This window comes from Mesoplodon densirostris, chromosome 2 (genome assembly GCF_025265405.1).
Source record: "Mesoplodon densirostris isolate mMesDen1 chromosome 2, mMesDen1 primary haplotype, whole genome shotgun sequence".
Classification (NCBI taxonomy): Eukaryota; Metazoa; Chordata; class Mammalia; order Artiodactyla; family Ziphiidae; genus Mesoplodon; species Mesoplodon densirostris.
The window spans coordinates 80,563,507-80,590,605 of NC_082662.1; the positions used below are offsets into that span (position 1 = coordinate 80,563,507).

At 37.4% G+C, this 27,099-nt stretch overlaps 1 pseudogene; it reads right to left on the reverse strand.

Annotated features, from left to right (window-relative positions):
• Nucleotides 1-17,754: 17,754 nt before the first annotated feature.
• LOC132480773 (guanylate-binding protein 6-like) lies at nucleotides 17,755-26,884 on the reverse strand (annotated as a pseudogene).
• Nucleotides 26,885-27,099: the final 215 nt, after the last annotated feature.

A 27,099-nucleotide genomic window follows, 5' to 3' on the forward strand; every position in this document is an offset into this window, starting at 1 on the left:
TGTTGTTTTGTCAAACACTAAATTTTGGGGAAATTTGTTTTGTAGTAACAGATAACTAATTCAGAAACTTTAATCTGACTTCTAACACCATAAATTACTAGTGTCTTTCATCTTAATCCGAATTAAATTATACAGGACGTTTTGTTTTTGTATTTCACTTCTTTTGCTTAACATTATGTTTTTATAGTCGTTCAGGTTGTTGAGTTCAGTAAAAACATATTACTTCACATATTAATGAATAGTTTTCAATGTGGTTGTCTCAATTTATACTCTCACCATCAATGTATAAGAATTTCCAACGTTCCACATACTAACCACTGGTTAGATATGTCAGACTTTTAGAATGTAATCATCTTGGTGAGGGTGTGGTGAGTGTAGTAAATGCAGGTTTAATTTGCTTTTCTTTGATAATCAGAGAGCTTAAAGATCTTTTCATATCTATCGCTTATTTGGATATCCCTTTCGTCACACCTATTCAAAACTCTTGCTTATTTTTCTAGTAGGTTGTCTTTTTTATTTCTTGATATAAAGATTGCTTTATATCTTCTGAATTTGAGCTGTGTGTATGTGTGTCTGTGTGTATAGATCTAAACTCATCAATTCTTTATTTCTGTTTAATGTTCTACATCCTATTTCTCAACCCAGAGGATGTAAAAATAATGTCTTTGCTATTTTCAAAAAAAATTATTTTTTCTTTCATATTTTGATCTACAGTCCACCTGGAATTGATTATTTTTAATGCCAGCTAGTATTGAGCAGTGCACCTCCTGGATGTTCACCTGGCTTAAAAGGAGAAATGATCAGACATAGATTATATACTGATTCATGGCCTAATGGACAATGGTTTGGCTGGATGATCAGGGACTTAAAAGGAACATGATTGGAAAATTGGTGGGAAAGAATTTGGAGAAAATGTATGTCTACTGTTCTCTCTGAATGGGTAAAAAACATGAAGATATTTGCATCCTTAGGTGAATTCTCACCTAAGTGTGACCCTCAGCAAAGAAGGATTTTAGTAATCAAGAAGAAAGGTGGCAGGGATGGAAGTCATACATGGGCTCAGCAACATGGATTTTGCTCACCAAGGCTGCTCTGACTACCACCACTGCTGAGTGTCTAGCCAGTAGCAGAGATCAACACCAATCACTGACATGGCCCATGATGGTGCCTCCTCTGCATGTAATGCTTTTGTCAAGATTACTATCCGTGGACTTACAGCATGCCTTATCCACCACCCTGGTATATCACACAACATTGCTTCTGATAAAGGAACTCACTTCACAGCAAATGAACTGTGACAATAGGCCCATGCTCATTGAATTCATTGACCTTACTGTTCCCCACCATCTTGAAGCAGCTGGCTTGATAGAACTGTGAAATAACCTTTTTAAAACTCAATTACAGTGCCAGCTAGGTGTCCACAAACCTGGCAAGGCTGGGGCAGGTTTCTTCAAAATACTGTATATGCTCTGACTCAGTGTCCAATATATGTTGCTGATTCTTTGACAATTAAGATTCTTGCGTCCAGGAATCAAGGGATAGAAATGGGAGTGGCACCACTCACTATTACCACTAGGGACTCCCTAGGAAAAGTTTTGCCTCCTCTTTTCACAACTCTATGCTCTGATAGTTTAGAGGTCTTAATTCCAGAGGTAGGAATGCTTCTACCAGGAGACACAATAAAGATTCCAATGAACTAGAAGTTAAGACTGCCATCTGGCCACTTTGGTGTCCTTGTGCCTCTGAATCAACAGGCAAAGAAGGGAGTGACAGTGTTGGCTGGAATGATTGACCCTGATTACCAAGGGGAAATTGGACTACTACTCCATAATGGAGGTGAGGAAGAGTGTGTCTGGAATATAGAGGATCCTTAGGGCATCTCTTAATATTACCATGCATAATTGTTAGCAAAATTGGGGTCCGGCTGCTCTCCACTTGAAAGCCAATAAAGAGGCAAGGTTGATGGAAAGGACAGTTTGCTTTATTTTGGAAGCCAGCAACTGGGGAGAGGTGGACTCATGTCCAAAGGCCAACTCCCCCCACTGATAGTCAGTGGGAAAGAGCTTTTAAAGGGAAGTTTCAGGGATGTATAGGCAGGAGGAGGGGGCTACATGCAGAAGTAGCACAGTCAACTCTGACAGTCATCTTGAAATTGGTTGTGCAATGGTCTCAGCATCATCTCGATTGTTTTAAGTACAGTGAATCTTCAGTTCCAGGGTTTTTTTTTCCCCATTTCCCTGAGGCCAGTTCTCAGAATTGTGGCAGCCTATGTCATGGCTACAGTCTGGTCATCATGTAGTTAACTTCTTTCACCTGGTGGAGGTCTCAGTACCTAGAAGACAGCTCACACGATATGGCTCAGAATATTATCTATAGCCCTTGAAGAGGGAACTAAAGGTCCTTGTCTTTGTTTAATGTCTAAACTAATATTATTTGGTCTTGTTTGACTGTTTTCCTTTGCTTCTATATTTTCTCACTTCTCTAATTAAACTTATTCTTTGGATAAAGTTTTCCTACAGACAAAAGGCAGGCAGAGGACATGGTGGGGAAGGACCATAGGCCCTGATCCATTTCATAATGATTAAGGTCAACAGAACACTAAAACAACACAATCCAGGCAGGACTACTAATGGTCCAGACTCTTCAGAAATGAAAGTTCGGGTCACCCCATATCATATAAAGAACCATGACCAGCTGAGATGCTTGTTAAAGGCAAAGAGAATATGAAGTGGGTAGTAGCAAAAGGTAGTTATACATACCACATGACTAGTTACAGAAACACAGACTGTAATTGTCATGAGTATTTCCTCCTTATTTTGCTATAATATGTTTGCATGTATGTGTATATATACAAATTTTTGTTTTCTTTCCTCTCTTAGTCTTTCAAGTAACATAAGACTTACTGATTTTACATCATAGTTTTAAGCACTGTTAACTTTACATCACAGTATTTAAGTTATGGGATATCAAGGAGAAGAGTAAACATTACTCAAGGACTTTACCTCCTTTTCTGGGGAAGGGATTAGTGCACTTTTGAATGCGTGTAGTATAGCAGTATCATGTTATATGGAACTACGACTTTGTTATTGTCTTTATTTGGAGAAGAACTATGATTTAAGGAGCTGTGTATGGGTGCCAAATTGACAAAAGGTGAACTTGTGATGGTTAATCTTATGTTTCAACTTGACTGGCTTTGGACTGCCCAGATTAAACATTATTTCTGAGTGTGTCTAAAAGGGTGTTTCCAGATGTGATTAGCATTTGAATCAGTGGACTCAGCAGATTGTCCTCTAACATGGTGGGCAAAATCCAATCCACTGAGGACAGGAATAGAACAAAAAGTATTGGAAGGAGGAATTCATTCCTTTTTTTCCCCTGCTCCTTCACTCTTGAGCTAGAACATTTCATCTTCTCCTGCCCTTGGAATGGAATTTACACTAATGGCTTCCCTGGTTCTCAGGCCTTGGGACTCAAACTGAATTACACACGACCAGCTTTCCTGGATCTCCAGCATGCAGATGGCAGGTCATGGGACTTCTCAATTAATTACAAGAGCCAAATCCTTAATGTATATATGTGTGTATGTGTGTGTGTGTGTACAGTTAGATACATAGATAGATAGACATATTATCTTTTTATTTTTATATCTATCTATACACACACACACACACACACACACACACACACACACACACACCTAACTCTAGATAGGTAGGTAGGTAGATAGTAGATAGATAGATGGATAAATAGATAGATAGATAGATAGATAAATAAATAGATAGATAGATCCATCTCCTATTGGGTCTGCTTCTCTAGAGACCCTAACTAATACATCCCCTAAAGGGAAAATCAGATCAAAGGATGACTCCATTTTATTCCTAAGATATGACATTTAGGTGGTTCTCCAGGGCTGGCTGAGACCATACTGAGTCATTGTCTGATCTATTGTAGCATGAATTTTCAGTCATGGTGAAGGTGAACACTGTTTTTGGATTGGAATTTATCTGAGGTAGAGTTGGAAACAGCAGCTCTTATAAACCCTGCTCTCAAATGCAGGCTATATGAAAATCATGCATTAAGTGTGGTAGATTCCATTAAAGGTGTACAGTAGGGGGCATTTCTTTTCCTAAGACTTCTTTTCTTATCACAGCTTTGATACAAGCCTTCTGTTCCACCAAAACTCATTCTCTTTCTACCCTGATGACTCCATTCTGTCTGCTTTCCTCTACTCACTACCTTGCTTTTTGGAACACACAGGTTTCTACTGGGACTTACATCCTTGTATTTGCTACCTCTGCTCCAACAGGCATGTCAATAACTTTTTACAAACATGCACATTTCCCCTTCCAGCAAGAATTTTGGTGTGAACCGTTCGATACTAAACATATGCTTTACCTTTTTATAATATGTTATCCCAGTAGCTCTTCCACTGCTAGAGAGTAGGGGGCTGAATTTAAAAATGTGGGGCATTGTAAATTGTGCACAGACACCCGTGCTCTGGAAACCATGTGAAAAAGTGTCCTACAGGAGTCCAGAGGCATGCAGCTTAAAATGAATTATACATTTTGTGAGCTCTGAGCCTTTGGTGATGTTTCCAGACAAGCAACAGCTGCATGTGAAATTTTTCTAGCCAGGGAAACACAGGGGGCCACAGTGGAAAAAGGAGGTATCTAGTAACCATCTTCAAAGTCATCCTCAGGAACAGTGACTTCATTGTCCTTTCAACAGTTTTTATGCAGTCTGATGCAAGTTTAAATATTTTAAGAGTCATGTTTTGCTAGAACAGAAGAGCAGCTGATTTCCTAGAATTGAGCCTGTTATACAAGTAACTGTTTATTGCTTTCAGTTTCAATCTGAATTCTATCCCAGAACATGCTGTTTTGAGTAAGCTTGAATTGACCTAAGGGCTTGTTTTCCTGGCTGGAAAACATTTAGAGTAGGAAAACCTTTACAGTAGGTCATTAACAGCATAATATCTGGAAATGCCTGTAACTTTTGGAGGCTAAGGAGGGAGTTCCAGCACTTCCCTTTTTATTGTTGCTTTTCAGGAGCAAGTGTGTGGCATTTAGATCTTTTAAATCTTTCTACAAACAGGCTCGTAATTACAGGAAGCTGCAGGGGGAACAATTGACAGGGTTGATGTCATGACTTATAATCATTATTTTTGATTATTTTCAATTCATTCTCCACTCAGTAGGCAGTGATTTAAAAAAAAAAAAAAACCCACAACGAATCCTGTTGTGTTTATGCCCAAAAGTTTTAAAAAGTTAAAAGCTTCCAGTTGCAGTGAGTATAACATCCAGCCTCCTCTGTGACTTGCAAGAATCAACATAATCTGGCTCCTGCCTATCCCCGCTCTAAACCCAAGCTATCTCTACTTTACACATGGGCCTTCATTCAGAACCAAACACACCAAGCTGTTCCTCAGTGAAGAGTTTTGAACAAGGTCTCCTTCTACTTGGAACTGTATTCCCTCCTTCCTTTCCTGACTCAATTTTCTCCTAATAAAAATTCATCTTACATGGAAGCAACCTAAATGTCCATCCACAGATGAATGCATAAAGAAGATGTGGTATATATATATTCCATGGAATACTACTCAGCCATAAAAAAGAATGAAATAATGCCATTTGCAGCAAAACGGATGGACCTAGAGATTGTCATATTAAGTGAAGAAAGTCAGACAAAGACAAATATCATGTGATACCACTTATATGTGGAATCTAAAAAATGATAAAATTAACTTATTTACAAAACAGAAACAGACTCACAGACATAGAAAACAAACTTATGGTTATCAAAGGGGAAAGCGGGAAAGAAGGATAAATTAGGAGTTCGGGATTAGCAGATATAAATAACTGTATATGAAATAAACAACATCCTATTGTATAGCACAGGGAACTATATTCAGTATTTTGTAATAAACTATTGATATAATGGAAAAGAATCTGAAAAAGAAAAAAATATATATATATATAATTGAATCACTTTGCTGTACACCAGTAACTAACACAACATTGTAAATCAACTATACTCCAATAAAAATAATTCATCTTAACTCTCATTTTCTCAGGGAGGCATTTCTGACCAACTCATCTACATTGGGTTACCCCTCTACACTTCTTCATGCATCCTGGACTAGTCCCTTACAGTGTTTTTCAGAAGTTGAAATATTACACTTATTGGTATGACAATTTATTGATGTCTTACTTGTGAACTAAAAAACTGCATGAGCATGGGGACCATAGCTGTTTTACTAACCACAGTATTCCTGCTGTTTTCCCCAATGCCTTCCACAGTGTCCAGCACATGGTCAGTGGTCGATAACTATTTATTGAATAAATAAATGCAATCATGTTTAAAAACACATGCCCTATGTCAGTCAGGTCTACATCTGAGTTTGGCTCACAGAATCCTGGGTGTTTGACCTGATAGGACATAATGTGGGAAATCTACCTCAAGATGCTCAAACATGACTTCATGAATATGACCTCCTTTACTATTGTACTTGTTACCGTCATTGTTGTCATCATCATCATTATCATCTTCTCATGTTAGATTTAGCTTCATGGTTCTATGACCGAAAAGAAACCCTTGTCTCTGTGAAATACGTATGTTGTACAAGAGGCAGTAACCTTAGGGGTTTTACTTAGATTTGTCTTATAATTTTAGTGATGGTGTTGGATTTTATTCTGATATAAGTTCTTTACTTAATATTATTCTGAGTAGAAATAAAAAGGAGAATTACAAGAGGCTTCTGATTCTGGCAACATTTTTTTCTTTTTTTATTAATTTTTATTTTATATTAGGGTATAGTTGATTTACAATGTTGTGTTAGTTTCAGATGTACAGCAAAGGGATTCAGTTATACATATACACATATCTATTCTTTTCAGTTTCTTTTCCCATATAGGTCACTAAGGAATATTGAGTAGAGTTTCCTGTGCTATACAGTAGGTCATTGTTGATCATCTATTTTGTTTATTGTAGTGTGTATATGTTAATCCCAAACTGCTAATTTATCCCTCCCCCACATTTTCCCTTTGGTAACCATAAGTTTGTTTTCTAAAACTGTGTTGAATAAAAGTGACAAGAGTGGACATCCTTGTCCTTTTTCTGATCCTAGAGGAAATGCTTTCAGCTTTTCATCATTGAATATGATGTTAACTGTGGGTTTGTCATATATGGCCTTTATTATGTTGAGGTATGTTCTCTCTATGCCCACTTTCTGGAGAGTTTTTATCATAAATGGGTACTGTATTCTGTCAAAAGCTTTTTCTGCATCTAGTGAGATGATCATATGGTTTTTATTCTTGAATTTTTTGATGTGGTGTATCACACTGACTGACTTAACGGATATTGAAAAATCCTTCCATCCCTGAGATAAATCCCACTTGATCATGGTGTATGATCCTTTTAATGTGTTGTTGGATTCAGGTTGCTAGTATTTTGGAGACAATACAACACTGATCATGGTCCACTGCTTATCACACTAGTAATTTATCTCCACTAAAGCCTAAGCTTGGAGATGTGGGGAAAGGACATCGGGCAGGTACCATGTCTCTCTTGTTCTCTGCTCAGTCTCCAGGCTGGGGACAGTAGATTTGTTAAATTGAAATAATCAATCCTGAGGAAAGGGGTCTATGTGAGTGATATAGTCAGTCAAATCGTGTGTTGATATGACTTAATTCAGTCTAATAGTACAAATGAAGAAGAGATTTGGGAAATCTAAGGGGTGACAGTCCTGAGGGAGCATGGAGTTTCAGAGGCAAGGAGACAGAGTGAGCATCGAGGAGAGGGGAGAAGCCAGCGATGGTAAACACCCGGAGAGTTCACCACTGTTGTCAGCATGAAGGCCAAGGATGACCTTCCTGAGCACAGGTTTACTAGAGTGATGGACCAGGAGCCAGAGCTGGAGGAAGGAGCAGCCATGGAAATGAGGGAGATCCAGGGAAAGCAGCTCCCTTCCAAGAAGGAAAGGTAAGAAGTTGTCTGGATCTCAAGAGATATATGCTGAGTTGTGTAGTGATGAAGGGTCATAGCCTCTGCTATTTATTCTCTAAAATAATAATCAGAATAAGAATGTAAATAGAAAAATTTTTACATCTATTTAGAAAAAGTGAATGCAAATGTCACAAAATATCACAACAGGATGAACCTATCTAAATAGCGTAAGATTTCACCATAATCTTATTTTTCTCTGTAACTGAGGATTTTATTTTTTTAAATAGGTTTAATTTGAAATATTGCTTGTGTTCAGGCAAATATTTGATTGGCTTTAATAAAATGGTTCTCTAAACTATCACTTTATTTTTATAACTTTATACAAACAGCATTGTATACAAAAGTATCAAATGTCATAAATAACATAAATGTCATAATTTACGTTAAATATTTAAGATTCAAAATATTCCCACTATAATTGACTTCTTATGTGATCTGAGCAAGGGAATAACCTTACTAAATCACAATTTTCACATGGTAATTATATAATACTATGAATAAATCCCCTTGGGGTGATTGTTAAAAAAACAAAACAGATTCTCACTGCCCAGAACCTGTATGTGTAAAAAGTACCACTGTCGCCACCCAGTGAAAATAATTTTCGAAAATGAAGGTAATGTCTTTTCCAAACGTATAGAACTTGAAATGCATTGGCATTAAACCTATACTACAAAAATGTTAAAGGAAGACCTTCAAGCAGAAGAAAATAATATCAGGTGGAAATCTGGATTTAGAATGTAGAGCACCTGATATGTTACCTACAAGGGTACAAAGACTTGTCTTCTTTTTATTAATATCATTTGTCTAAGTGACTATGTAAACCAAAAGTAGTAAGCATAGATTATACAGTTATAGCATATGTAGTACTAACATATGTGACAATAATAGTACAAATCCAGTAGATGGAAAAGAAGGTAATTGTAAGGCATTTGTACTACAAATGATATGTTATAATATCAGTTAAGAATGGACAGTGGTAATTTAAAGATGTATACTATAAATCCTACCTCAAACAGAAAAAAAGGCAAAGGACTAAAGCTAATAAGTCAATCAAAGGGAGAAAGTGAAATCATAAATCATAAAAAAGCACTCAATAAATTCAACACAAGTCAAAAAGAGAGGGAAAGGGGAACAAAAAACTTGTGGAACAAATAGAAAAAAATAACAAGAAGGTAAATTTAAGCACAACAAATAAGTGCATTACATGTAAAAGTGTTAAACAACCCAACTGAAAGACAGATATTATTATATACAATTGAAAAAACATGGAACAGTGACCTCTCTGTGTTACCTTCCTATTGTGACTGTAGCAAACTGCCACGAAGTTAGTGGTTTAAAACAACCACAGTGTCTTCTCTTATAGTTCTGCATGTCAGACTCAAAAATGGATTGGCCAGCTGCATTCCTTCTGGAAGCTCTAAGGGAGAATCCATTTCTTTGCCTTTTCTATCTTCTTGAGACTTCCTTCATTTCTTGGCTCATGGTCCCATCCTCCATCTTCAAAGCCAGCACAGTAGCATTTATGAATCTTGTTTTCTGTGCTTTCATCATCACATTACCTTTCCTGACTCTGACCCATCTGCCTCTCTCTTAAAAACACTCTTGTGATTACATTGGGTCCCCACAGAGGATCTAAATAATCTCCCCCTCTCAAGATCTTTAACTTGGTCACATTTGCAAAGTCCCTTTTGTCATGTAATGCAACATATTCACTGATTCCAAGGATTAGGATGTGGACATCTTCTGGAGACCCATCCATTATTCAGTCTACCACACCTCTACATGCTGCTTGCAGAAAACCCTCTTTAACTGTAAAGACAAATAGAAGTTAAAAGTAAAAGAATGGAAAAAGATGTACCATGTTTGCCCCAAGGAAAAGAAAGCCAGAGAGACCAAATTAATATGACAAAGTAGATTTCACAGCAATTAATATCACTAAGAAAGAGAAAACCCTTTCACAATGAAAAGGCCTCTGTTTATCAGGAGGACATAATAATCATAAATGTTTATACCTCAAATTATAGAGCTTCAAAATGCATGAATCAAATTATGATATAACTGCAAGGGGAAATAGACAAATTCACAATTGTAGCTAGGAATTTCTATGCCTCTATCTCCATAATTGACAGAACAAGTAGATAGGAAACCAGTATACAGAAGACCTGGACAACCTTATCAACTTACTTGTCCTAAATGATTTTATGGAACATTCCATCCAACACTAGCAGAATGCATATACTCTTCAAATGCACATAGAACATTTCCCAAGATAGACTACATTCTGGGAATAAAACATGTTTAACTAAATTTATTATTTTCTTAACTTGGCTAGACTGTCTAGTAAAGTTTATTTCCCCCATAGTGTGAAGCATCTGATGTCAATCCTCAGAGGGAACAGCCTTGAGCAGGCAGATAATCACCTGGGATAGCAGTGTTTTTATCAGTTTTTTCTTGGTCTCTTTCCCTAATTCCTCTGTCAAACTGTCTTCCACTAATGGAATTCCAACCATTTGTAGGGTCAACTAACTTCCAGCTGAATGCTCTATAGTTTTTGACAATGCCTTAGGGAATAAATTGCTCCAGTAGAATTCAATTAAACTTGGAGAAGGGTAGATATTACAGGCAGTTTGGGGGGTTCTGATCACAGGAGGGCTCTTAAGGGTTTCTTTTTCTGGTTCTCTCTCATAAACTAGCTGGCCTGCTGTTTATCTTATTGTTCTTAATTAAGAAGAGTATATAATTGCTTACCAATGAAATGTCTAAACTGCTTACCACTCAAATTTCTTTCTTGATTACCACTCAAATATCAGTTGGTCTTGACAGAGGCCTTAGGTTTGGACTCCCCTACACTTTGTTACAAATAAAGTCAGTTCCTTTGAAGACAGTTTCAGAGTCTCTTATCTATGGATTTCCCTGACCCTGGGCAAAATCTCTGAGTTCCTGCTCCAGAGCTAGGGGTGAGACATTGGCCCATTTCTAACACCTCTGTTTAAAAGCAAGTTGCTGGGCAAAGGCAGTAGCCTCTTTTTTTCCTCAGTTTGCATCTCCTGAACCAGAATATCTTCCCTAGGAGTGAGCATTGCAAGTGTGATCAGGACTCCAGCATTCTAAGCCTGAAGGCACCTGCCAGAGATCCCCAACCAGGTGAATGGAGGATGGGTGGAGGAAGACAGGATCTCACTTCTTGACTGCACTCACCAGGAGTTTAGCCTCTGCAACTCAGAGCTGGGAATGATGAAAAACGCTAGTGACTGCTCCTCTTAGTGTAGTGGTGTCCCTTGACTGGAGCTGATCGTAGGGAGATCTCTGTTATCATGGCCACACCAACCCAAAGTGAAGATTCTGTCATGATGAGCTGGGAGTGTGGAGAGGGAGCAGATAGTGGCTCAAGTACGATAGACTTGCACTGTTATTTCCAAAATTTAGTAATTTATTTTCTTGAATAAGTGCCTATCTATTTGCTGTATGTCCTAGGGCAATTTCCAGAGACATTAAATGGTTGCTGTTTAAATAATTTACAACAGTTCTTCTGCTGGGGAGTAGGTCTGTAAAATTCCTAACGCTGCCATTCCAGAAGTTGAATTCCACTTTTAAAACATTTTACTTTAGTGTAATAGTATAAAGGACAGAGAAAGATCTTTTCCTGCTTTATAGGAAATGGCTTCTCAAGCCTATAGCTAAAAATAAAGGTGGGTAAATATTTGCCATTTTTAGTTGAAATGCTCAGATCTTGCCATCAGCCACCTCCCTCCTCCTAGCCCTCTGAGAATGGCCTTTTTAGTACAATTGGAACCACTTCTCTCTATCCTTCTTCTCCATCATTTTGCAGGAACCACGACAGTATCCCCAAAGGACTCACCAAGAGGCCACCAAAAAGCAGAATCTATAAGATGTAGCTAGGTGAAGTTTTCCAGGGGTTGAGGTGGAACCCTTGTCCTTAGGGCCTGATGGGTCTCAACTCATTTCTAGGGAGAGCTTAGAGACCAACAGACAGAATATTAAAGAAACTTTTAACATGTATCTCTTCTTCTCCCTTTCCCAATTCTTACAACACAAGAGAAATAAATTCATGGAGTAGAAGCAACTGTGTGCAGACGTATACCATGTCTTCTGGAGGTGTTCAATAAAATCACAAATGATACAAAAATATTATATCTTGGCTTGCATTGGTACTTATTACTGAAAGAGGAACACTAAAGTCATTCTGTTCTTTAAAGTCTGGATTAGAATATCTTGGACAGGAGGATATAGAATAAGAAACAAAGAGAATTTATAAACATGGTAATAGGAAGTAATTTCCCTCTTATACCCATTCCCCAATACCTCCTTCACAGAAAAGTGCTTCGATACCCTCTGAGTGTCAAGCAAGAAAGAGGCACCATGGTACCTGCTCCAAATATATTAGTTTTTATCTGTATTTAAATTGTATTAGTTAAAATTTCATTGGTCAAATTGAAGAATAGACATGTATTCATAAAGATAAACCATATTTGGCACATCAGACCGCTCTCAATAACTTTCAGAGGATTAAAATCTTCCAGAATATGTTCTCCAACAAAGAGAAAATTATATTGTTATTTTTTAAAACTGTAAAAATGCCCAATATTTGTAAGTTAAGTATGCACACCTATGTAACTCCAGAAGTAAAGGTGAGATCACAAGGGTAATTTGGTAAACATTGTAAAAATACAGTATCAATATTTTAGGAATGTATGCAATAATTATAGTGAAATTTATAATTTTAAAACTTCCTAAAATAGAAAAGGTTTAAATACTGATCCTAGCTTATGTCTTAAGAAATAAGAAAAAAATTAAATGGAATACAAACCAAAAAAGTTATAAAATAGAAAACTTGCAGGCAAAAACCAAAATTTAAATAATTTAAAATTTTCTTATTTAAAAATATTTATAAAATTGGTGACCACTTAAAATGGTCGAGAAAAGTGGAGAAAACATAAATCTAGCTATCAAGAGCCTTGTATCAGTACATTAGTGTAATCCTTCTATTTGAGATCTTGTCTGTGTCTTGGTTCTGCTGGATCTAAGAACACAACATCCTCAGTAAAAGTCTTTAATTTTTGACTATGAGTTACAGGAGAGATATTTACTATCTCTCAAAATATTTTTTAAAATGTTACACTTATTCATTCAGTTTTTCAATCACCACCCTCCTTGGGTTATACTATGCTAATGTTAATGTATTGGATCCTAGGGATTCAAAAGAAGCATGCAATTTTATTTCCAGGAAATATAAATTAGATTGAAGCTAAACTTAAGGAAAGACTGTTCTTTCTTATTCTAATAGAGCTCAATCTCTAGCCAGAAAGGTAAATTTTTCTATTTTTATTCCCTATAAAATGTTACTTATTTTTAATATCCCTATATAGCATAAGCTCCATGAAGAGAAGAGCTTTATCTGTCTTGTCCCTTTCTTCATAGAGCTCAGACAATGATAGGTACAGAATGAGAATTGAGCAGTCAAATAAATGAATCTAAAACTTAATGTATATGAAATACAGATGTGTACAAATTATTAATTAGATAAAAGCATTGTTTTTCTTTTTGTTCTTTAATTCATGGTGTTTTAGTTCCCTGTTGTTGCTATAACAAATTACCACAAACTTAGTGGTTTAAAATAACCCAAATGTTTTCTTTCACAGTTCTGGAAATCAGAGTCAAAAGTGGGTTGGCAGGGATGCTATCCTTCTGGAAAAGGGGAGAATCTTCTCCTTACTTTTTCTAGCTTCTGAGGGCAAAGTCTATTCTTTGGCCCATCTGGTATCTTCAAAGACGACACGGTACATCTTCCAAACTCTCTTGCCCTTTCTGTAGTCTCCTCACTGTTTTCTGCCTTTACCTTCCTACCTCCCTCTTACAAGGATCCTTGTGATTACATTGGGTTCACCAGAATCATGCACCCATCTCCAGAGCCTTAACTAAATCACATCTGCAAAGTCCTTTTACCATGTATGGGAACATATTCATAGGTTTTGGCAATTATAGGGGAACCTCTTTGAAGATTATTCAGCCTACCGCATAGGATCTCTTTAGTTGAAGGAATCAGAACATCTGTTTAATTTGAGCTCTCGATGGGAACAGATATTTCTATAGAGTAGCTTGGTTTTCTATTAAACTCTTCAATTTATGGACACATTCATTATTGCATGGTTTCTCTCTTTAAAATGTAAAGCCACTCTTCCTTCTGAACACTTAAGTCTCAGCTGGATAGACCTGATTAAAATCCCTGGTACAGATGTGTTAACTTCTACACAGAACCACAGATACTGTGATGTCAAGGTTACAGAGGAGGAGACCTTTCTACAGAAGTTTCTTTTGTTCTGTTAGCCTTTAAATCACTCTAGAGACATGAATCTGGTGTCTAAACTGCAAACTACTATTACCTCCTCTGATACTGGAAGGGTTCATGGAATTCTTACAATTGAAAAAAAATCATGTAAAATACCATCTTCGTCTTATTTAGCACATCCTATGCCTAAACATACTTTGAGAAGATGAGCAGAAAAATGGTCTCTGCCCTCAGATGAACTTTACTATCTACCTGAAAATAATTACTAGACACAATTTAATTGTGCCTGGACAAGGACTCTGGTTATTACCTAAATCCATATGCCCCTACTTTAACAGGGGGTGTGTAAATCTTTCTGGTATTGGGTATCAATGCCAAATTGGATCCTGAGTCAAGAGTCCTTAAATGTGTGGGTAGTTCCATTTTCCGAGTGCATATGTACTTGAGTAAATGGTCAGTGGTCCCCCAGAGGGAGGGCAGAAAGACTTGTTTTCATTTTTCTTGTCCTGGAATCTCAGGATCCTTCTTCCCGAGGACCCAGATCTCCTCCAGATGATGGGTTCCTGGTCTGAAACTGGCTCAGATCAAGGCTAGGTATTGGAAAACTTAACTGGGGCTATATAAATCCATAGCCTCCTCCTAAACCATCCTTGACTCCATTGATTTTTTTCCTCCCTGTCTCACTTGACCATGTTCTATTCATCATCTTCTGAGTTCTCTATGATCAGGCCTAGCAGGCTGTCACTCCAACCTTGTTACTCAACTATCACTGCTTCCACTTGGCTTCTGATGTGTAGGAACCAACACGTGACCTCCATGTGACATGGTCTCTCATCTCTCATATCTCTTGGTCAACACCACCAGGAGTACTGTTCTTCAGTGGCATGTCATCCCACCTGCCCTGACATACTGCAGAGAGGTCAGCATGGAATAGTTCAAGGATGACAGGATCCCTCTCACCAGTGCACTTTCTTGTTTTTGGCTAGTTTTCATTCTAACACTTTAAAGTTCCACTTCAGAGATAGAAAATGGAGGCCACTCTAAGTGAGAGTTCAAAGATCACCAGAAACTTTTTACCTTAGTTTTGAAATGAATATAGGGATTAAAGAACCAAGGTCAAAATGAAAAGAAGATTAGGGTGCAAATTTTGTGCTTTCCAGTCCTCTGATTCTGTCTTAAACCCTTCACTGAACTGGCTGATGTCATTTCTTGGAGCAAAGAGCAATTTATCATCTAGTGGTCAGTTTCACATCAGATTAGTATTGATTATTAGTATTATTTTATAAATTCTTTTTTATTTATGAGTATTAAGCTTTCTTTACAAAATTTCAAATATAGGATATACAATACAAGCTATGTATCCTTCCTCCTCCTGATCCCACCCAGTTTTCCCCAGAAAGAATGTTACTAGTTTTCATGACTTCCTCTCTTTTTCCACAAAAACTACACTATACACATGGTTTGACACCTCATTTTTTAACCTTAAGATATATCTTGAAGATTGTTCTATAGTAGTATATGTAAACTCCATTGTCAAATTATTTAATGGTGACCTAGAATTAACTACATGTATTGCTAACTTTGTATTTATATTACCACTTTTTATTAAAAGCAATACCACAATGGATCTCATTTTTGTATGTGTGTGTGTGTATGTGTATAATTGTGCACATGTATTTTCCTAAAAGTGAACATGCTATATCAAGTCATAAATACATTAAAATGTAAGAAATATTAAGACAAATTCTCAATAGAAATTGTATAATTTATACTCCCATATGAGATAGCTCTTCTTTCCATACCTTTCTAACATAACTTGCTATCAGATTTTTTGACCTTTGTCAATCTGAGAAGTGAAAGATTATATCTGGTAGCTTCAGTTTCATTTCACTAATCATGAATAAGTTGGAATATGTTTTATTTATTTTCTGTGAACTTCTACTCACATATCTCTTTCATATTACTTAAATAAACTAGCTTTTCCTATGATAAAAGCTGGAAATATATTTTCAGACAGCTGTTTGTCCTTTGACTTTGTTTTCTTGACATAAAGGATTTATTTCAGTTTTATGTGCTTTTGTATGTATCTTATATCTTCTGGGCTTGGTGTCTTGCTTAGAAAGGACTACCACATTCCAAGATTTTTAAAAATTATTTGCAATTTCCAAATTTTATGATTTCAATCTTCATGTTTAAATCTATAGGAAATCTGGAATTTCTTTACCATAATATATATATATATATATATATATGTTGCCATAATATATACATATATATATATGATGTCTAATCTCTGTTTTCTCTAGGTGTCTGTCAAGTTGCCTTAGACAATTTATTCAACAGTTCATTATTTCCCACTGATATCAAATAAAACATTTAAGATAAATAGTTTCTGGAAGTGTTTGTCTCTATCTCTAGACTAGGTAAATTGTTCTATAACTTTGTCTGTATTGTTAGAACACAGAGCTGCACTGGTCTGATGAACCCAGCTCTAGAACAGGTTTTCATATGGAGCAGATATGGCTCCTCTTCTTTACTTTTCTTCTGTATTATCCTGACAATTTTTAAAAGTATGTTAAGCATTTCCATTTAAACATGTAGAAAGGTAGTAGCCTACCTCTCTTTATAAAAACATAGATTTACCACAGAACACATTAAATTTATAAGTGAATTAGAGGAGAATTGACTTTAATATGTATAAATTATATAATTCTTTTGTGACTTTCAGTGTCATTCTTGACATGTTTTTTCAAGGTAATTTTTACCTCTATTGCAAATTTAGTCTCTTTCTCCTAAAACAGCAAGTGGCAAACTTTTTCTGTAAAGGACCCAAGAGGAAATACTTTCTATTTTATGGGTCAAACAGTGTTTGTTGCAACTATTCAACTCTGCAGATGTTGTGCCATGAAAGCAGCCAGAGACAATATGCAAATGAATGAGTGTGGTATTGTGCCAATAAAATTTTACTTACAAAAATAGCAGGGCAGATTTGGTCTATAGTCCAAAGTTATTGGCCTTGTTATAAAGTTATTTGTTTTTCCCTTTAAACTAACTAATAAAACCAACATTTAATCTATCTAAAGTGTGTCAGGCAGTGATATCCTCTAGTAGGCACTTTTTTTTTTTTTTTTTTTTGGCGGTACGTGGGCCTCTCACTGTTGTGGCCTCTCCCATTGCGGAGCACAGGCTCCGGACGTGCAGACTCAGCGGCCATGGCTCACAGGCCCAGCCACTCCACGGCATGTGGGATCTTCCCGGACTGGGACACGAACCCGTGTCCACTGCATTGGCAGGCAGACTCTCAACCACTGCGCCACCAGGGAAGCCCTAGTAGGCACTTTTTATGTTTAAAGATTTCTGAGTGAAACTAAAAAACATACATGCCAAAAATAGGGCAGAGCATATATCCACATTCTATAATTTCCTTAAAATAAAAGCTAATCCTATTTAAACAGTGAGTTCAGGCCCTTCAGACCCTGACCAATTAGTTTAGCAGGAACAGACAGAATTGCAGTTGCTTTAGTGGAAAGTGTGTCCAAGGTCCGTGCAATCCAGGGAGTCTTATCCTTTTTATTATTCTCAATTATTTTTCTTAGATGATTCATCTCTTCTTTCATCTGCTCAGATTCATTACTAAATCCTTCAGTAAGCAGATCGTTTTGAACCTAAAACAAAGGATTGTGGGCAGAGGAAAAAGCGAAACTTTGAAAATCCCCATTTTTTCAAGAGTCAGATTTTATATTTAAGAACTGTGTTAAATTGTCTCTGTTTGACACATATAATTATTCTCTCTTATTAGATCATCAAAGGACAATATTTGAAGCAAAGAATATCTTCTGGTTTAGACCTGGACAGTGAGAGGAAGGATAGTTCCCAACCTTACTGATATTTATACACAATTAGGGTTTTGCTAGGGTTCTAAGTCAGGCATGAGGACAAATGCAATCATATGTTCCAACCAAAACTTAGGGTTGGGAGAGAGCTATTAGTTCACTTGCACAAATTATCAGTCCCATTTGGGATGGCATGGTCACCCATATCGTGAAAATAATGGGAACTTATAAGCTGATCAAGAAATCCCATATAAACACTTCTAGATGGGAAAGAGAATTCCCCCAATTCTATGTGGTAACACAGGCAAGCTATCCACGCCTGGAGAAAACTACAGCAAGTTTATAAGGTGTCAGTTCCCCACACTTCTATGTCTGGACATATCAGATAGTTTTAGGTCAGCATAGACCCAAATCAGGGTCTTTGGTGCTAGTAGGGTTCCTGACCATTGACAATGATCTTAGCAAAACACCCAATTGCCGCTAATATTAAAAACACCTAGATGGAATAGCTACTTGATAATCCATGAAACCCTGAATAATTTGGGCTCCATGGGATCTCCCTAGAATCTCAGCTATAGAGAATCTAAAATCTTGGTGAGGTTATTTATTTTCTTCAAGGACTTGGAGGGGCCAAGGTCATCCTGGACTCTCCAGGGTCTCAGTGTGGAGCAGAATTCAAAGATCTTTTGAAAAGCCAGGATTCAAAACTTTGAGTGAATCAAATGCAGTAAATGGCAGTAGTGCTTTTTTTTTTTTTTTTAATTTTGCTTTAACTTTCACCCATTCCTTCCTGATGTGCCAGGTCAATGACTGTCAGGAACTAGTGAGGCCATGCCAGACTTACCTTCAGCCTGTGCTCCAGGATCCTTTCCTGCTCTCTCAGAAGATTTTCTCTTTCCCTCTCCAGCTTCTCTCTCAGTCAGATTATGTTTCCCTGAGGCTTCTCTCTTGAGCCTCCATCTGCTGTTGCTGCTCCCAGTGTTTCTGTCTTAGCAATTCCTCTTCCTTCTCAGCCGCCTCCTCCCTGGCTCACTCCTCTGCCCCATTAAGGTTTCAGAAAAAGAAGAAAGTAGCTGATCAGGCTCAAATTCTACCTTCTTGGGATCAGAGATCAAATCAAATTTGAAAAAGAGGGTGAGAAATCTCTGAATTCACCTGGTGCCACACCATCAAGAGCAGGTTTGAGAATATGATGGGAAGGGCCTTGACCGTCTGGCTGATGTCCAACCACAACTCTGTTATTTTCAGATTTAGTGAGAGTGTATTCCACAAAAGAATTGGAAGCTTGTTATTTTGGAAAGGTCTTCATTCAATCTGTCAGCGGGCATTGCAGGAACATCCCAACCCTGCTAAGAGTTAAGCCCTGCCCCATACCTGCTATGGCCTTCTCCCTATAGGTCAGGGCTTCATCTGCTTGCAGAATGGATTTCTCAGTTGCCACCTGAGACTGCAGGAAGCTCTGGAGCACCTCATATGCCTGAGGAATTAAGAAGGACCAAAGCACTTTAGATTCCTACTGAGGAGACTTGTTCTGTACAAACAAGTCCATCCATGTCATTTTTTACTTTCTGCTTAAAATGCTCCAGGATCCTCCTACAAAGCATTCAAGCTCCCTATTGTCACCAGAGACTCTCCCTATCTCTCTCCAGTTCCCTGCCCAGTGCTACTTCCTTCCATCTGCTCCAGATATCAAGCAGTCAGAACTAAACACAGTTGTACAAACCCACAGTCTCATATATTTGCATGTTTACCTGGGGCTCTTCCCTTTGGATAACATCTCAACCTGAACAACATGTACAAATATTTCAACTTACATCCCCCTCTTTTTCAGGAAATTTTCCTAGACTATGTGCCAATGTGAAAGTCAGACTCTAATCTATGCAGCCGTTCTCTCCTACCACTTGCTAGTGTGTAAATTTAGGCGAGTTATTTAACCATCCTGTGCCTCCTAGTTCACATATATAAAATGTGGGTAATAAGAGTAGATGCTTCAGAACAACTTTTGGAGGATTAAATTTAAATCTCTAGAGAAAGAGCTTAACATTATACCTATAGGCAATAACAGTTCGATATATATTCTTTGTATTGTTATTATGATGTTTATTACCACCACCAGTGCAGCCCAGGATCACAGTTTCATAAGCGTTATTCCTCCATATACAATTGTCTATTTATTTGGCTTCCTCTCTCACTTTAATTAGCCTTGAGTACAAAGATTCTGACTTTGCATCATAAATCCTCAGCATGTGGCACATTAAATGTCATGTTTTTGGATAAAGAAAATGAATAACTTCTGTGCTGTCTCTGGTGGATTTTAGAAATCCATACTTGTTTTTGGGGACTGGACATTCCTCCTCAGGGATAAATAGCATGTAATGGGCCTTGAGAGCTAAAGCTGTCATGATATGCCCATGTTCTCTCATTACCCACACCTGGTGCTGTGCTCTCAGATTCTCAGGAAACCCCCTTGACTCTATTATGTAGGCTCCCCATGCTCCCCTTATCCCTCACCTTCACTTCTTTCCTGGGTACTTGGCAATAATCCCATTCAAACCTTTCCTTTGCTTTCCTGTAGAGTTTGTACCCTCCAGGAACAGAGAAAGTTCCTGCTGAAATACTTTCCATTAGGGCCTTTGAAAACTGATCAAGTTTAGCCTGGCAGTATTTGACAGATGCCTCTTAATTCTGCGGCAAGAAACCCTCCTTCTTGTTCTTTATGATTTCCTGCAGGGAAACGTAGAGGGATGTCACCAGAAGCAAGGAACAGAGGAGATAGATTTCCAAGGAATCTGGTAGAAAGATTGGTCCAACTGCGGTCCTTGTGAGAAAAGCATTCTAGTGTAGAAACACAAGCAATGTAGCCAGAATACAGAGATTTACTCTCAACTCTGAAATCTCTGCAAGACTATGGAAAACTTTCTTAATGTCCCTGGGCCTCAGGTTCTTCATGTGTGAAATGCTGAGGTTGAATTATCTATTCTCTATCGTTCTTAGTAACTGTAGCATCCTGTGGCTCTATCTTCATTAAAACAATAAGACAACTAAAGAAGAAAGTAAATATAAAGAAGGATCTTTGTTAAGAGAGTTTGACCAAGGAAATCAAGTATCTAGGGATAGGAGTGATTATATCTAGATCAGGAATGACTTAGGGGAGTTCTGGAACCATGCCACAATTCACTAAAGGAGAAATCAATGTTGCTGCTGCTTGAGAGATCAGACAGGTCCTGAAAAATTTCCCTAGCTTTAAAGATAAAAAAGGAAATATAGTCCTCTAACATTCTCTCATGAGAATCCAGACTGTTTTTCCCTGAATAGCAGATAAACTCCAGACATCATTCCAGAAGGGCAAGAATCAAGAAGGACACATGCTAAGACAAAGTACCATGAGCTTCTTCTGGAACTTCTGTCGGTAATCCTTGAAGGAGCGCCCCATGAAGACTGCAATGATTTCCCTCTCACAAGCTGTGTGCACCTCCAGCAGCTTCTGGAGCGTGTCTGTGGGGAAGCTCAGTCTCTGGGTCATCTGCTCACTGCAGTGGTTGGCTGCCTTCTGCACGGCTGCTGGGTTCTCCAGCTGGGCCAGAGGTGTCACTGTATTCTCCAAACAAGGAACTGTTCCAGTATTAATGGCATCCACATAGGTTACCACCAGAATCCCCAGCCCTGAATAAAGCAGGAAATATTGATAAATACCAATTTCTTACTCAATGAGATCCAAGATTCTGAAATTACGATTCTAAAACCACACACACACACTCACACACACCTACTTATTTCTACTATCATCACCTTCATTTTCACATTTACTCTTTATTATTCTCCAAGCCATAACATTAAAAAATGTTAAATATCTATCTTCATCTAACATAATTGTCTGAGAAAATTTATTTCACTTTAACACAAATTAAAAGAAAAATACAGACTTCACAGATAGATTCGGCAGGATAATTAAAATAATATTTATTCCTAATTCCTAAACTTCTCATGGATTTTCAGGAACTCAGAAACTAATAGTTATTTTGGACTGGTTTAAACTCTTAAGAAGTCTCCTCAAGAAAAAGACGTATAGGACTAACCCGAGAAGATAATGTACTCTGTTTGTATACCCAGTTAGTGATTTTATCATCAACAGTAGGATTCTTCTTAAATTCAGGAACCCCAGATAGCAGTGACAAGGGGTTTTGGAAAGGAATTTGTTAATCCAATGATGAGAGAGAATTTCTAAAACACATACACATCTCTCTCTGGGGCATTACTATTTTTTTATAAATACACACTTCTATACACAATGAAACAAAACTACTGAAGAACACATACTATAAATAAATAGTCAACACATATCAGGCCATCAGAAATATAATTTTAGAAAAGGAGACTCATGATTCCCAGTGACCTTCACCCCTTCCCTGAGGGTCTTGGGCCTTGCATGGGTGAAGATATAAGAACAGAAATTATTCAATTGTTCCTTGAATTTAGGATCCAGTTGGTTTTCCAAAACCTCCTCAATATGGGCTAGGAATTCCTTTTCATGTATTGGCCGGTCAGAGAAAAAACACTTCCATTTTGGAAAAAATTGCCTGATACACTCCTTAGATATGTTGGAATTTTTAACTTTGGGATTCTGACCTGAGGAAGGGAGAAAACAGCACAGTCTTGGGATAATGCAGCTAAAGATTTTTATGACTATGGATTTTTGATGTTTGGAATCTTCTATGCTCATAGAACTCCTCTAACATATTCATATAAATTGAAAATGAGATTCACATGAATGACATATCACTGGAAAGAAATTTTAGGAAACAGTCTCTCCAAGTAAAGAAACTTAAGGCTTGTTTGCACAGAAACAAACATGGTACCCAGTTCATTAGATTTTTATCGAATAAGTGATGTAATGAATGATGACCAAATATCAATTTCCGGTCTACTCCAGCCCACCTTGGAAGTAAACTATAGGAACAAAATGAAGAAGAACTACAAACAAAGATAATGGAGTAGGGCTTCCCTGGTGGCACAGTGGTTGAGAGTCCACCTGCTGATGCAGGAGACACGGGTTTGTGACCCGGTCTGGGAAGATCCCACATGCCACGGAGCGCCTACGCCCGTGAGCCATGGCCGCTGAGCCTGCGCATCCAGAGCCTGTGCTCTGCAACGGGAGAGGCCACAACAGTGAGAGTCCCACGTACCACAAAAAAAAAAAAAAAAGAAAGAAAAAAGAAAAGAAAAGGTAATGGAGTAATGATTAACATAGGAAATAGATACCTTGTTCAGTTAAGGAAAACTTCATTGATTGAATTCACATAATACAAATAAGACTAGCTATTTTTGGTACAAACTCTGAAGACTAAAAGGAACCTAAATGTAATTTGAAGAACTTAGCACTACTCCATAAACACTCTGCTTTTGTCAAGTACTCACCCACCTAAAATAATGTATTAATTTAAAATAGTGACCGAGTGAATAAGTATGTTAGAATAAAAAAAAGAATGATATGATGAGGAAAGTAAAATGAAGGATCTGGCTGTTAACAGAAATAATGAAAAGTATAGATTGAAAGTAGATCGTCAGTTTTTTTAGGGTTTAAAGTCACTTTTTGTAGAAGATACAATTATCCATACTCTAGAAAGTTATAACTCTCCTTGAGAAGTGTACAAACTAACGGAAATATATTCTTCATTGTGATTTTATGCCTAACAATTATATATAATTCATTGTTTTCCTCAACTGAAAAAGGGAGAAGCATAATAAGGAAAGCAAGCATCTGGTCTTTGAAAAGTTTTGGTACCCATTGTATCCAAATGTTAAGGTACAAATTAAGTGCAAATTAGTTTTGAATAATTTCATTTTGTTAAGCCCTATTCTTCTTGGGTGAGTTTAACTGTAGTCACTAGAACTTATCAAGGAATAACAACCTAGGTCTCAGTCACCATTTCTATGGGCCTTGATCTAGTCTCAAATATAAATGCAACTCCTGAGATGATGGACAGTGTTTCCTAGATCCCACCCTCTATTGGACCACCCACTACCAAGGTCATGCTCTGATACCTGGAATCAGTTTCAAGGCATTCTCCAGGTACTCATCTTCTGTGATAGGATGACCATGTAAGTTCAGCTCCAGGGTAAAATCCCATACAGTCCAGATAAAGTCTGGAAAGAAACTCACAAACTCTGTGGAATCTTCTACTCCACCCGTTTTGGGAGAGGATTTGGCCCTGATGAGTTCTGTGAACTCTGTCACATAACTAGGACTTGGTTAAGGAAATGGAATTTTCTACCCACAATTCCCACATTTTCCTCATAAAAATTATTGTAAATACTATTTTTTGCCATGGGTCCCCACTGCTCCACCAAAGGCAACTTGGCCACAGGGAAGGGAAATCCAGTTTGGTCTCCATTCTCATCAATTTCTCAGTAAAACTGGTAAGGATACTGCAGTTTCTCCAATGCATCATTATTGATGGTGCTCATGCTGTTGTAGACTAAAGTGCTGCTCAGAAGCACGGCCAGGGCAAAGATCCATGAGTCATTCTTAGGGTCATATATATATATATATATATATACACACACACACACACACACACACACACACACACACACATACACACATACATACATATATATGTATGTATATATATAATGATGTATAATGTATATACATTATAAAGTGTATGTATATATATAATGTGTGTGTATGTATATACATATATAAAATGAAATACTACTCAGCCATAAAAAAGAATGAAATAATGCATTTGCAGCAACATGAATTGCCTGAGAGATTATCATATTAAGTGAAAGAAGTCAGAAAAAGAAAGACAAATACCATATATCACTTATATGTAGAATCTACAATATGACACAAATGAACTTATGAACTTATCTATAAAATAGTAGCAGACTCATAGACATAGATACAGACATAGATACCAAGAGGGAAAGGGGTGGGGAAGGATGGATTGGGAGTTTGGGGCTAGCAGATGCAAACTATTATATGTAGAATGGATAAAAAACAAGGTCTTACTGTATAGCACAGGGAACTATATTCAATATCCTGTAATAAACCATAATGGAAAAGAATATGAAAAAGAATGTATATATAAAACTGAATCACTTTGCTGTACAACAGAAACTAATACAACATTGTAAATTAACTATACTTCAATAAAAAATAAATGTAAAAAAAGATAAGTTAGGAGAAATAGGAAAGATTAGGGTCAGAGTGGGCTTCTGAGGAGTATGGATTTCATAAAGATATAATGCAAGCTTAAGGAAGTATTAAAAGCAACCAGATTAAAGATTGTTGTTCTTTAATTGTTGTTAGAGAGGGTCAAAGTAGAAGCAAAGAGGACACTTCAGATAAAAGAAGTTTCAGGCAAAAGATGAGGGTGACAGTCTAGGATAGTAAAATAAAAATTGAGAGAAAGAGACAGATTCAAGATATATTTAGCAAGAGTAACAAGAGGACTGGTATACAAATTGGATATGGGAAATAAACAAGGGAGGGATGTAAGTTTTGGGACTTGAGACTGGGAGGTTGGTGGTACACTATTGAGAAGAAGAGGAATAAGAAAGCAGAAAGTGTGTTTAGGAGGAGAGATTGATCAAGACTTTTATGGTGAAAATGGCAGCTTTAAGTGGATAACTTTCCAAAAGAAAAAATCAAGTGATTTTTCTATTTATGTGTCCGAATTTCAGAAGAGATATTAAAGCAAGGAATATCTATTTGAGAGGTGTCAGAATAAAAGTGACATTTAAAGTCCAGAGATTGAATGAGATAATTTTGAGAGTATAAATAGAACAGAGAAAAGATCCCAGGGCCAAGTCCTGGAAGGACCTACAATTCAGACGGCTAGAAGAAAAGTCAGAGGTTGGTAAAGAGACTGAAGAAAATTAAACACAGAGCTAGGAAGAAACCCAGAAGAGCATAGTGCCTCGTAAGCCAAGGAAGGAAAGAATTTCTAGGAGCAGGAGGTAAGTCAACTATGAGATATGATGCCAAACAGGGGACTAATCAGATAAAATGGTGGTCACTGGTAAATATAACAAGAACATTCAGTGAACTGTTGGGGTTAAAACCAGAAGGGAGTCAGTTGAAGAGAGAGATGAGAGAAGAAGTGGGAAAAACAAATTGAGACTATATATTTTTGCTTGAAGAAAAGTAAAAAGATAAAAATGGGGTGGTGGTCATGATGAGAATAGAGTCCAGGGAGAATTTTTTTTAAAGTGATAGATATTCAAGCATGTTACTCCAGTAGAGAAAGCAAAATACGATGTGGGAGACTAACTGCAAGTGCTCAATGCCTGGAAGGTTAGAAAAGATAGCTTTGAGAGCTCTAGTACAGGAGATTTTCCTTTTATAGGAAGCAGAAACATGGGAGTAAGGATTGGTGACTGAAAAAGTTCAGGTTGCAATTTTGCTGGTGAGAATTAGAATTAGATGGTGTATTTAATAAGAAATTGGGAGTCTCTCTTCATGTGCCCCTAGAGGAGTGGTGAGAAGCTGAGATTCAGCTGGAGTCACACAAATAGCCTCTGTCACAGGACTTCACTCACCAAGCTTTTCCCTTGCAAGACAGTTCATCAAGTAGGATTTCCCTGTACTATATAGCCCAACAATAGCCACAACCACTACAGGTTGAGAAATCTTGTAAAGAATCTTTAAGTCTTCCTGGTTCACAGACAGTTGCTCTTTCTTGTTTTCCACCAAACACACGGGAACGAACATGATGGGTCCAGATGTCATGGCAACCTGCAAACCAGAAAGTCTCTCTGTAGAAATAAGATCACAAATTCATTTTCTGCCTCAGGGTTAATGGAAGCATATGTCATTAGCAGAAGGCTGATGGGACTTCTGTACTTCTAGGGTTTAGTGGACCACAGAGGGCTTCCTCCACCATAATCTTTTATGATGGTACTGCAGAAACAACAGATATCACCAGCCTCCAAAATTTTATTTCC